This window comes from Arachis ipaensis, chromosome B8 (assembly GCF_059453495.1).
Source record: "Arachis ipaensis isolate K30076 ecotype BB chromosome B8, ASM5945349v1, whole genome shotgun sequence".
NCBI classification, from domain to species: domain Eukaryota; kingdom Viridiplantae; phylum Streptophyta; class Magnoliopsida; order Fabales; family Fabaceae; genus Arachis; species Arachis ipaensis.
Window position 1 is genome coordinate 98,931,035 of NC_142443.1, and position 12,894 is coordinate 98,943,928.

The 12,894-nt window shown below is 36.7% G+C and overlaps 1 non-coding gene across 1 annotated transcript; it reads right to left on the reverse strand.

The window, feature by feature from the left end:
• Positions 1–10,154: 10,154 nt before the first annotated feature.
• Positions 10,155–10,262, reverse strand: LOC148548975 (small nucleolar RNA R71). Its single transcript, XR_015898282.1, has one exon. It is a non-coding gene; the product is annotated as a small nucleolar RNA R71 (small nucleolar RNA).
• Between the last annotated feature and the right edge of the window lie 2,632 nt (positions 10,263–12,894).

A 12,894-nucleotide genomic window follows, 5' to 3' on the forward strand; every position in this document is an offset into this window, starting at 1 on the left:
CAAACTAATAGTACAAGCAAGAGATTCAGTTCAACATACAAACAAGTCACAGCAAGATAAACAGCACAATCACAGGAAAGTATAATAAACAAACCCAATCAAATGCAAATGCGCAAACAAGGATGATGCATGTCTAGCCCTAGTGCAGGTAATGAGCTCATCTGTCGGTTTCTATCCGCTCCCGACGTAACCCAAAGCAGCTGAAATGGGTATGGTTTTCCAGTCAGCATAGGTACAGTTCTCACTAACCGACGTATGTGTCATATCCTCTGTAAGCAAACTCTGCCTTACAGGTGGCGGCATTCCATCCGTGTATAAAATCATATTCTCTGTAAGCAATCCTTGCTTTACAGGTGCGGCATTCTAGCCGTTTATGAATTAATATCCTCTGCAAGTAATCCCAGGTTATCAGTTATAGGTACAGCTCTCAATAGCTGTGTAACACTGGAAAACGTTCTGTGGTCGTACCACTATCTATCTGACTGCCTTCATGCAGTAGATCATCACATAATCATTCTCAGGAATTGCCATAGCGCAACAAATAAACATCTCTTGGGTTGTCTCAAGCAACAAATGACCTTTCAACAGGTCCTCTGCTTTTTATTCTCTTTTATAATCATAAATACGCAAGCGGGACAAAACCCACGTCCTTGCCAACAATTTCATAAACTGAATACCTTTTCTCAAAAGAATCAGTGTAATTATCATCATAAGTTATCATTCTCATTATTCATCTCCAGTTACATATCCTTATACAATATCTTTCTTTTTCTTTGTTCAATTATACCATACAAACTTTACATCTTTCACTTTTACAATATCTTGGCTCAAACCATTCCTCTTTACCATTCGGATTCAAATATTATAAAATTCACCAAACTCCTGAAAAGTAATCCTTTATTTCAAGCCCAAAACATAACTCTTTTCAGATTAAATCAATCTTGAAATATAGTTTCTTTCTTAAATAATTTAATTTTGAAACATAAACCTTTCTTTGGTAAATCGAAATTAAAATAGAATAATTCTTTTCTTTACTAAATAAAACTCAAGTAATATAATTTTCCAAATTCAAAGCTTCTAAAATAACTTTTCAAATGAAACCTCAGATTTTTATAAAATTTTGACAGCACCTCCCCTAAAACTCGAACTTAGCCACCCTTACGGGTTCCCTCTTTCTCCACAAATCACCAGCCCTTTTTTCAACAATTTTCAAACGGGCAATTCTCAGTCAATCAGACATTCACAATTCATAATAATTAACAAGTCAATCATACTCCACAATTCCAACTAATCCATCAAACCAACTCCAATCTCATCAATTCATATTTACTTTTCACATATCATAGAATCCTTTCAAAATTAAACTCAATCAACTAGTAATCCCAAAAATCAGCCTTTCATAATTCAAAGTCATTTACTTGTTAACAAAGTAACTATTTTAGTTTAGAAGTCATATTTCAAGAGAATAATTCGGTAATCAAACTTCAATCTTTTAACAGTTCTCAAGCATAACTCTAATTAATCATGAATCAACATTAACAAGCATCAAAACCAATTCCAACCAGTCACAAGTCAACTTCACAGCCATTCCAACATATCATATTACTAAAATCAACAACAAAACGCTTATTCTCAATAATCAAAATACAGCCACAACTCAAACCATCATCACAATAATCCCAAACCAAACACAAATCCAACTCAGTTCATCAATTATCAATACGACAATTTTTCAATAGTTAGCTCATCAAATGTCAATTTAACAAGTATTATCAAATGAATCACCATTCACAGCCACTTTTCAACCAATTCAGCAATATCACATAGGTCAGAATTTTCAACAAATCCATCAAAATCAGAAAAACCAATATCAGTCACAATATTAACCAAAATTAACCTTGTCAAATTAATTACTCATAATAACAAAAACACAGTGACATTCTCAGCCATAACCTATACTCAATAAACTAATTGAAACACCAGAATATCATCTCAATATCAAACTTAATCCAAATTTCACAACCTCAAACCAAACTTATTCCTATCAATTAATCATATTTATGAATTATTTGCAATTACTCACTAAACCTCATTGGCATTCATAAGTTAAAACTATTAATTTTGAAATAAATCCCCTACCTCGATGTCGAAACTCACGAAGATCGCCAAGCACAGCAGTTCCGTTAGCAGTTCCCAGCACCAGTTCCCATGGCAACATCAGCAACAAGGAAAACGGCATCCTCCCCTTTCTGGTTTGTGATTCCAGTAGTAGCAGTGAGATTCTCGAAACAGGATAGAATCAGAATGAGTGACAAAAACCTCTGAGCAGTTCCAGCGAGCTCCATCGGTAGTTCTTCGACGGCCAGAACGACTACAACAACAACAGACAGCTTAATGGCGGCAATGCTTTCTCGTCAGATTCCATAAACCAGAAGCAGAGGTAGAACAACATCTTCTTCCCTTGATTCTCACGGTGCTCCTCTTCTCTGTACACATAGTGACAATGGCTTCCTTTGGTGGCAGCTCAGACGGTGAACTCCACCCACGGCGACGGCGACACTCTCTTCCATAAACCTTGGCGGCAGCGGCGAACTCAGATGGTGGCAGTGGCGATGGCCGTTCCAACGGAGGCGACGTGACGGCAGCTACCAGACACGGCGCCTTCTCCCTCCCGATCTGGTTCGCGCTCGTCTATCCCTCTCTCCCCTGGCGACGGCGAAGACGGCATGGCTGTAGCGGCTGCGCGATGCGACGGGGACTGGGCAGCTCCTCCAGCATCGCGTTTTCTCCCTCCTCCTCTCGGTGATAGAGGCGCGACTCATGGCTCCGTGGACGGGACAACCATGGCGGCGCGGATTTGGGTATCAGCATCAACGCGGCCTCCTTCTTCTCTTCACTTTCTGCTTCATTTTTCTTCTTTATTGCAGCGTTGTTGCTGCTTCTGGGTGTGTTGCGCGCTGGTGCTGGGAGTAAGGAAGAGGGGTTGGGGATGTGGCGGCTGAAGGGAGAAGAAAATGTGTGGGTTAGGGTTTCTGATTAGGAACTTAGGGTTTCCAATTTGGGAAATTAGGGTTTCTGAGTTTGATTTGGAAATTAGGGTTAGAAATTAGGATTTTATAAAAGAATATAGATAGATATGAATAGATATTTTGATAAAATTGGAGGGTAGAGTAATTTTAAAATCAAATATACTCTCTTAAAAATATTTAGGAACATTATTTATCAACATATTGCTAAGTTCAATCAATTATTTCTAATTTAAATTATAAAATAAACATATTAATCATATAATTATAAAATATAGTTCAAACTCAATATTAATCATTCAAATTAAATGATATAACTTCTCATTATTTTTCTATCACTAGACTTTAATTTCAATTTATAAAATAACCAATTATAATAAAAATTGTACATAAATATTAATTGACGTAAACTTAAAGTATTTATAAATATCAATCTAATCATTTCTAAAAATAATTTCTAGGAGTTCAAATTAATAAATTAGTTCATTCAAAATAGAATTTATTTAAATTAAATTATACAATTCTTCTTATTTTTCAATTATCAAAATTATAATTTTAATTATACTAAATATCTAATAAAGATTATATAAGAATTTTAATTAATTTAAACTCCAATTATCATGAAACTCTATTTAATTATCATTAGTAAAATAATTTTTTTAAAATAAATCACAAATAACTAATTATTTGATTTTCAAAAACTAGGGTTGTTACAGCAACTATGGCAAATTATATATTGTTGCGAAGCCCCGGATGTTAGCTTTCCAACGCAATTAAAACCGCCTCATTTAGACCTCTGTAGCTCAAGTTATGGTCGATTTAGTATGAAGAGGTCAGGCTAGACAACTCAGCAATTCCTTCAGTTTCTTGTATTCCTTCCACTTTTGCATGCTTCCTTTCTATTCTCTAAGCCATTCCTGCCCTATAAACCTTGAAAACACTTAACACACATATCAAGGCATCGAATGGTAATAAGAGAAGATTAATAATTAGTAATTTTAAGGCCAAAGAAGCATGTTTTCAATCAAAGCACAGAATCAGGAAGGAAAATGTAAAACATGCGAATTCTATGAATAATTGTGAGAGTGGATAAAATCCACTCAATTAAGCACAAGATGTACCACAAAATAGTGGTGCATCAAATCTCCCCACACTTAAACATTAGCATGTCCTCATGCTAAGCTCAGGAGAAGCTATAAGCAGTGAAGAGGAAATGGTAGAAAGTATGAGATGCAACCTATCTATATGAATGCAACTACATGCAGAATGTTTCTATCCACTTGGTTAAAATTAAACAAGTTCTTCAGGACAAATATAAATAAGATTCCACTAATTCAAATCATACAATAAAAACAAGAAAACTTGTAAGAAGATAGCTCATAAAAGCAGGGAACATAGAATCAAGCATTGAACCCTCATTGGTAGTGTATATCACTCTAACTCTCAAGTGTCTAGGGCTAATCACTCTATTCTTCTCTAGTCATGCTTTCTAAACTTTGTTCTTCATCTAACCAATCAACAAATATTTAGTATACCAATGCAAACATCATGAGGTCTTTTCAAGGTTGTAATGGGGCTAAGGTAAGGGTGAGGATATATGTATGGCCAATTGAGCTATAATATGAATCTTTGACTAACCTAAGTTCTCACCTAACACACACACACTGAGTTAAATCTCAATTTGGCCCCTGAAATTTGACCTGATGCTCAAAATGACCCCCACAATTTTGTTGGCCCCAATTAGAACCCTCATATTTGCAATTGTGGCTCCAGCTTACCCCTGGGATCATCTCCGTCACCGGAATGCTGATCTAGCACAATTGCATGACATGGTAGACACTACTTAAACGACGGCGCATTGGTTTCGCACTCAAATCCTTTGGAAACCACGTAGTGTAAGGGTTTTCTTGATGTTTTGCAACTTATGATCGTCCTAGTAGAAAGAAAGAGAGTTTTAACCCACAAAAAACTAAAACAACGTGGTTTCCAAAGGGTTTGGGCGCGACACCAATACGCCGTCGTTTAAGTAGTGTCCACCATGTCATGTAATTACATCAGATCAGTATTTTGCTGACGAAGATGATCACAGGGGCAAGTAAGAGCCACAATTGCAAATTTGGGGGTTCTAATTGGGGCCAACAAAATTGTGGGGGTCATTCTGAGCATTGGACTAAATTTCACGGACCAAATTGAGATTTAACTCCACACACACTCTATGTAATTCTAATTCATGCCTAGCTACCCAATACTCCCACTCTTGTATGTTTCACAAACTCATATATCAACTTTTCTTTAATTTTATCACATATGCATTGATCTTTTATTAAACTTAACATTGGGGTAATTTTGTCCCCTTATTTATTTTTTATTTTTTTTATTTTTTTATTTTTTTATTTTTTTATTTTTTTTAATTAAAGATATAAAAGTAAACATAACATATCAATACACATGGATTTTTAATTTTTCTGGTCTCACATGAGTAGGTACCCAAATTCCCAATATTTTGTCAATGAAACACTGTACACTTTCATCAACCCAAGTTCCCATAGTTCCCCATACTTAATTGACACACAATCTCTATCTTAAGCTAACCAAAGATTTAATTGGGGTAATTAATTATTTTTTCGCTTAAGGCTAGTGATGTGGTAAAATATAGAACAAACGGGGATTAAAAGGCTCAAGGTGGCAAACAAAGGTGATTGAAAGGGTAGGCTATTTGGGATAAGTGAGCTAATAACAAAAGATGGCCTTAATCATATGCAAGCATGTAAATACACTAAACAATAGACATATAGAATGGAACAAAATATAGATTACAGTAATAGAGAAGAAAACACACAAGAAAAAATATTATGGTTAAATAGCGTAACCATGTAATTAAGCTCAAATCTCACAGGTTGTGTGTTCTTAGCTATAATTCATGTTCCAAATTATAATCCTCAGACAAGTTTAATAAAAAGGTTTTAATTTAAATTAGTGAAATACTATAAAAAGGGTCTTGAAAAGAAACTAATTACTCTAAACAAGTAGTTGATGAGCGGATAATTTATACGCTTTTTGACATTGTTTTTAGTATGTTTTTAGTAGGATCTAGTTACTTTTAGGGATGTTTTCATTAGTTTTTATGTTAAATTCACATTTCTGGACTTTACTATGAGTTTGTGTATTTTTCTGTGATTTCAGGTATTTTCTGGCTGAAATTGAGGGACTTGAGCAGAAATCAGATTCAGAGGTTGAAAAAGGACTACTGATGCTGTTGGATTCTGACCTCCCTGCACTCAAAGTGGATTTTCTGGAGCTACAGAACTCGAAATGGCGCGCTTCCAATTGCGTTGGAAAGTAGACACCCAGGGCTTTCCAAAAATATATAATAGTTTATACTTTGGCCAAGAATTGACGACGTAAACTGGCGTTCAACGCCAGCCTTCTGCCCAAATCTGGCGTCCAGCGCCAAAAAAGGATCCAAAACCAGAGTTGAACGCCCAAACTGGCACAGAAACTGGCGTTCAACTCCACAAATGGCCTCTGCACGTGCTACACTTAAGCTCAGCCCAAACACACACCAAGTGGGTCCCGGAAGAGGATTTATGCATCAATTACTTACTCATGTAAACCCTAGTGACTAGTTTATTATAAATAGGACCTCTTACTATTGTATTAGGCATCCTGGATCGTATTTTGATCCTGTGATCTCGTTTAGGGGGCTGGCCATCTCGGCCATGCCTGGACCTTTCACTTATGTATTCTTAACGGTAGAGTTTCTACACTCCATAGATTAAGGTGTGGAGCTCTGCTGTTCCTCAAAGATTAATGCAAAGTACTACTGTTTTCTATTCAATTCTTCTTATTTCGCTTCTAAGATACCCATTCGCACCCAAGAACGTGATGAAGGTGATGATTATGTGTGACGCTCATCATCCTTCCCCCTTATGAACGCGTGCCTGACAAACACTTCTGTTCTACATGAATTAAGCTAGAATGAGTATCTCTTAGATCTCCTAACCAGAATCTTCGTGGCGTAAGCTAGAATGATGGCGGCATTCAAGAGAATCCGGAAGGTCTAAACCTTGTCTGTGGTATTCTGAGTAGGATTCAATGATTGAATGACTGTGACGAGCTTCAAACTCGCGATTGTTGGGCGTTAGTGACAGACGCAAAAGGATAGTAAATCCTATTCCAGCATGATCGAGAACCGACAGATGAATAGCCGTGCCGTGACAGGGTGCGTGAGCATATGATTCACTGAGAGGAGGGGATGTAGCCACTGACAACGGTGATGCCCTTGCATACAGCCAGCCATGGAAAAGAGTAAGATTGATTGGATGAAGATAGCAGGAAAGCAGAGGTTCAGAGGAACGAAAAGCATCTCCATTCGCTTATCTGAAATTCCTACCAATGATTTACATAAGTATCTCTATCCCTATTTTATTAATTAATATTCGAAAACACCATTATCACTTTATATCTGCCTGACTGAGATTTACAAGGTGACCATAGCTTGCTTCATACCAACAATCTCCGTGGGATTCGACCCTTACTCACGTAAGGTATTACTTGGACGACCTAGTGCACTTGCTGGTCAGTTGAACGGAGTTGTGTCCACACATAGAGCCACAATGAGGATTCAATACAATTATATATTGTTACTCTCACACAAGTACAAAGAACATGGAACACAATTTCGTGCACCAAGTTTTTGGCGCCGTTGCCGGGGATTGTTCGAGTTTGGACAACTGACGGTTCATCTTGTTGCTCAGATCAGGTAATTTTCTCTTTGTTTTCTTTTCAAAAACTTTTCAAAAATAATTTCAAAAATCTCTCATCTGTTTTCGAAGAAAAAAAAAATAATAAAAATGTTTTCAAAAATTTTATTCAAGATTTTTAAGAATGAATTCTAGTGTTTCATGATGATTTGTTGAATCCTGGCTGGCTGTAAGCCATGTCCAATCCTTTGGACTGGGATTTCAACTTATCATCACAAGAGATTCTCACACACTTAGTTGTTCTATACATGAAAAAACTTACATGCTAAAGCTTGGCTGGCTATTAAGCCATGCCTGACCCTTTGATTGGAGCTTTAGAGCATAAGATTCCTGGAATTCATATTAAAAATTTTGAAATCCTTATTTTTATTTTTCACAATAATTTTCGAAAAAAAATAATAAATAAAAATACAAAAAAATTAGAAAATCATAAAAATCAAAAATATTTTTCTGTTTCTTGTTTGAGTCATGTGTCATGTTATAAGTTTGGTGTCAATTGCATATGCATCTTGCATTTTTTCGAAAATATCATGCATTCATAGTGTTCTTCATGATATTCAAGTTGTTCTTGGTAAGTCTTCTTGTTTGATCTTGATGATTTTTTGTTTTGTGTCTTTCCATGTTTATCATATGCATTCTTGAATTCTTAGTGTCTAAGCATTAAAGAATTCTAAGTTTGGTGTCTTGCATGTTTTATTTGCATTAAAAATTTTTCAAAAGTCTGTCTATGATGTTCATCTTGACATTCATAGTGTTCTTGGTGTTCATCTTGACATTCATAGCATTCTTGCATGCATTCATTGTTTTGATCTAAAAATTTCATGCATTGCATAATTTTCATGTTTTTCATAAAAATTTCAAAAATAAAAAAAAAAATATCTTTCCCTTTTTCTCTCATCAAATTCGAAAATTTGAGTTGACTTTTTCAAAAATTTTTAAAATCAAGTTGTTTCTTATGAGTCAAATCAAATTTTCAATTTGAAAATCTTATCTTTTTCAAAATCTTTTTCAAAAATCAAATCTTTTTCAAAATTCATGGTTATTTTCGAAAATTCCAAAAAAAAAAAATAATTTTCAAAAACCTTTCTCTTATTTTATATCATAATTTTCGAAAATAACATAATCAATTAATGTTTTGATTCAAAAATTTGAAGTTTGTTACTTGCTTGTTAAGAAAGATTCAAACTTTAAGTTCTAGAATCATATCTTGTGATTTCTTATGAAATCAAATCATTAATTGAGATTTTAAAAAAATCAAATCTTTTTCAAAACTAATTTCTATCATATCTTTTCAAAAATATCTTCTTATCTTATCTTTTTCAAAAATATCTTTTCAAAATATCTTTCCTAACCTCCTAACTACTTATCTTTTCAAAATTGGTTTTCAAAATTTGTTTCAACTAACTAACAAACTTTTTGTTTGTTTCTTAACTTTTTCAAAACCACCCAACTAATTCTCCCTCTCAATTTTCGAAAATATCTTCCCCCTTTTTCAAAAATTTCTTTTTTATTAACTAATTAATCTTATTTTTATTTTTAATTAAAAAAAATTCGAAAAAATACTAAACTTTTTCAAAAACTATTTTCAAAAATCACTAACTCCTTTTCAAAAATAAATTTTGAAAATTCCCTCCTTCTCTCCCATCTCATTCTATTTATTCATTCATATCCTAACATCTCATCTCACATTCCAATCCTCACAGTTGTGTTTCTTCCTTTACATCACATCCTTTATCTCCCCCTCTTCTTCTACTTACAAAGGGATCCCTATACTGTGGTATAAAGGATCTCTATTATTATTATCATTTTTCTGGCCATTCTTCCTTGTCATATGAGCAGGAGCAAGGATAAGAACATTCTTGTGGAAGCAGATCCAGAACCTGAAAGGACTCTGAAGAGAAAATTAAGAGAAGCTAAAATACAACAATCCAGAGATAACCTTTCAGAAATTTTCGAACAGGCAGAGGAGATGGCAGGCGAAAATAATAATAATGAAAGGAGGATGCTTGGTGACTTTACTGCACCTAATTCCAATTTACATGGAAGAAGCATCTCCATTCCTGCCATTGGAGCAAACAACTTTGAGCTGAAACCTCAGTTAGTTTCTCTGATGCAGCAGAACTGCAAGTTTCATGGACTTCCATCCGAAGATCCTTTTCAGTTCTTAACTGAATTCTTGCAGATATGTGATACTGTTAAGACTAATGGCGTAAATCCTGAAATCTACAGGCTCATGCTTTTCCCTTTTGCTGTAAGAGACAGAGCTAGATTATGGTTGGATTCTCAACCTAAAGACATCCTGAACTCTTGGGATAAGCTGGTCACGGCTTTCTTAGCCAAGTACTTTCCTCCTCAAAAGCTGAGCAAGCTTAGAGCTGATGTTCAAACCTTCAGACAGAAAGAAGGTGAATCTCTCTATGAAGCTTGGGAAAGATACAAACAGTTGACCAAAAAGTGTCCTTCTGACATGCTTTCAGAATGGACCATCCTGGATATATTCTATGATGGTCTGTCTAAGCTATCAAAGATGTCACTGGACACTTCTGCAGGTGGATCCATTCACCTAAAGAAAACGCCTGCAGAAGCTCAAGAACTCATTGACATGGTTGCTAATAACCAGTTCATGTACACTTCTGAAAGGAATCCTGTGAATAATGGGACGCCTATGAAGAAGGGAGTTCTTGAAGTTGATACTCTGAATGCCATATTGGCTCAGAATAAAATATTGACTCAGCAAGTCAATATGATTTCTCAGAGTCTGCATGGAATGCAAGCTGCATCCAACAGTACTCAAGAGGCATCTTCTGAAGAAGAAGCCTATGATCCTGAGAACCCTGTAATAGCAGAGGTAAATTATTTAGGTGAACCTTATGGAAACACCTATAACTCAACATGGAGAAATCATCCAAATTTCTCATGGAAGGATCAGAAGCCTCAACAAGGCTTTAACAATGGTGGAAGAAACAGGTTTAGCAATAGCAAACCTTTTCCATCATCAACTCAGCAACAGACAGAGAACTCTGAACAAAATGCTTCTAATTTAGCAAATCTAGTCTCTGATCTATCTAAGGCCACTGTAAGTTTCATGAATGAAACAAGGTCTTCCATTAGAAATCTGGAAGCACAAGTGGGCCAGCTGAGTAAAAGGATCACTGAAATCCCTCCTAGTACTCTCCCAAGCAATACAGAAGAGAACCCAAAAGGAGAGTGCAAGGCCATTGACATAAGCGCCATGGCCGAACCTGTAAGGAAAGGAGAGGACGTGAATCCCAAGGAGGAAGACCTCCTGGGACGTCCAGTGATCAATAAGGAGCTTCCCTCTGAGGAATCAAGGGACTCTGAGGCTCATCTAGAGACCATAGAGATCCCATTGAACCTCCTTATGTCCTTCATGAGCTCTGATGAGTATTCCTCTTCTGAAGAGAATGAGGATGTTACTGAAGAGCAAACTGCCAAGTTTCTTGGTGCAATCATGAAGCTGAATGCCAAATTATTTGGCATTGATGCTTGGGAAGTTGAACCTCCCTTGTTCATCAATGAACTAAGTGATCTGGATCAACTGACATTGCCTCAGAAGAGACAGGATCCTGGAAAGTTCATAATACCCTGTACCATAGGCACCATGATCTTTAAGGCTCTGTGTGACCTTGGTTCAGGAATAAACCTCATGCCCCTCTCTGTAATAGAGAAACTGGGAATCTATGGGGTGCAAGCTGCTAAAATCTCACTAGAGATGGCAGACAGCTCAAGAAAACAGGCTTATGGACAAGTAGAGGACGTGTTAGTAAAGGTTGAAGGCCTTTACATCCCTGCTGATTTCATAGTCCTGGAAACTGGAAAGGAAGAGGATGAATCCATCATCCTAGGAAGACCTTTCCTGGCCACAGCAAGAGCTGTGATTAATGTTGACAGAGGTGAAATATTCCTTCAATGGAATGAGAACTCCCTTGTATTCAAAACTCAAGGATCTCCCTCTGCAACCATAGAGAGGAAGCAAGAAAAGCTTCTCTCCAAGCAGAGTCAACCAGAGCCCCCACAGTCAAACTCTAAGTTTGGTGTTGGGAGGCCACAACCAAACTCTAAGTTTGGTGTTGAACTCCCATATCCAAACTCTAAGTTTGGTGTTGGAGAGTCTCAACAAAGCTCTGCACATCTGTGAGGCTCCATGAGAGCCCACTGTCAAGCTATTGACATTAAAGAAGCGCTTGTTGGGAGGCAACCCAATGTGTATCTAATTCTTATTTTTATTGTTTTTCATGTTTTCTTAGGTTAATGATCATGTGGAGTCACAAAATAAATAGAAAAATTGAAAACGGAATCAAAAATAGCAGAAGAAAAATCACACCCTGGAGGAGCATCTGTCTGGCGTTCAAACGCCAGAACAGAGCATAGTTCTGGCGCTGAATGCCCAGAATGGGAGCATCCTAGCGCTGAACGCCCAGAACAAGCATGGTTCTGGCGTTCAACGCCAGAAAAGGCAGCAAAGGGGCGTTGAACGCCCAAAAAGGGCACCAACCTGGCGCTGAACGCCCAGAGTTGTGTGCAAGGGCATTTTACATGCCTAAATTGGTGCAGGGATGTAAATGCCTTGACACCTCAGGATCTGTGGACCCCACAGGATCATCTCAGGATCTGTAGACCCCACAGGATCCCCACTTTACCTCCTCATAATCCTAGTTTTTATTTCCACATCTTCTTCTTCATCTATTCCTTCTTCTTTTGCTCGAGGGCGAGCAACATTCTAAGTTTGGTGTGGTAAAACAATTATGTAAAGGATCTATAGCTCAGTGGTAGAACATTTGACTGCAAATCAAGAGATCCCTGAGATACCTCAGGGGATACATTTTCTTCCACACAATTATTGGAAGCAACTAAGGGTGGAATATCAAGAGCACTCCATCATCCTTCATGAAATCAGAGAAGATCTAAAAGCAATAAAGGAGGAGCAACAAAGACAAGGAAGAGACATAGAAAAGTTCAAGGACATCATTGGTTCCTCAAAAAGGAAACGCCACCATTACTAAGGTGGATTCATTCCTTGTTCTTATTTCTTCTGTTTTTCGTTTTCTATGTTATGTACTTATCTGTGTTTGTGTCTTCATTAC